Raw genomic sequence first — 1108 nt, forward strand, 5'->3', positions numbered from 1 at the left:
GGAATAATGCAGGGATGAAGGGCCAGGGACAACCGGTGCTATCGTCAAAGAGGACGAAAGTGCTCCCAACGAAGGTTGGTGATGGAAGTCCCTGGGTCCCTTTCCTGTTCTGCAGCCAGCATCTCATAGTTGACTTGCAGCTAGATGGACGAGATTTCAATCCTTGAGAGAGAATCGGCAAATGGGTTCTGGGATCCTGGGAGGTGCCTCATGGTGGCGCCGGTATTAGCTAGGGTTGAGAGCTGGCGCTACTGTCGATCAAGCATCGCCTGGCTTGGAGAGGGCATTGATGAGAGGCTTGCAGGCGGTAAAGATGACGTATGAATGCTCCTCCGGCATGTCGAAAACTGTTGCACTGTGAAGTGCACTGCCAAAAGTTCCATGACAAAAGTGCTGTACATCCACTGTGGGCTCATAAGCTTCAGGCTGAAAAAATGCCAGGGGCTGTCTCGCGCCTCCCACCACCTGCTAGAGGATGGCTCTGACTGGCATCTCTGTGTTAAGGTACAGTTGAGCATTGTAGGCAGGTCAAATAAGTATAGTAGCTTTGCCAAGACTGCTTTCACTGTGGTGGAGACCTGTTCTTGCTCTTAGGGCCATGTAAGTAACTTCTGCTTCCCACTTACAGCATCCTGGAGTGGTGCAAGAATATATGCAGCTTTAGGGTGATAATAGCTAATCATACTCAGAAATTCCTGGGTCTCCTTGATAGATGTCAATCTCAGTGTCAATTTTGCTGGCTTGTGGGTAGATGCCTTAATTGTCGATTTTGTAGCCGAGAGAATCGCCACTACTGGCCTCGAAGATGCACTTGTCAGAGCTGCCAACTAAACCATTCTGTTGCAAGAGGTGCAGGTACTTCGTCTCAGCAAAAGCAAGTTTTGAAGCCTGGAGCAACTCAGGTCTGAGGCGGCAAAACCTTGAGTGCCCTGGAGGCCTGCTAGTTTTGATGTGGTAGATTCCATGTTTGCTTGAAGACTGCTGGGAACTCGTCAGTGGACAGTGGACAGAGAGAAGGACTGCGTTGACTGGTAGGGGTGAGAAAGTCTCGGTGTTGATGAAGCGACGACCGCGAACGTCGACCAGCAGACTGAGATATGACAAGGAA

Source organism: Penaeus vannamei, chromosome 21 (assembly GCF_042767895.1).
Source record: "Penaeus vannamei isolate JL-2024 chromosome 21, ASM4276789v1, whole genome shotgun sequence".
Classification (NCBI taxonomy): domain Eukaryota; kingdom Metazoa; phylum Arthropoda; class Malacostraca; order Decapoda; family Penaeidae; genus Penaeus; species Penaeus vannamei.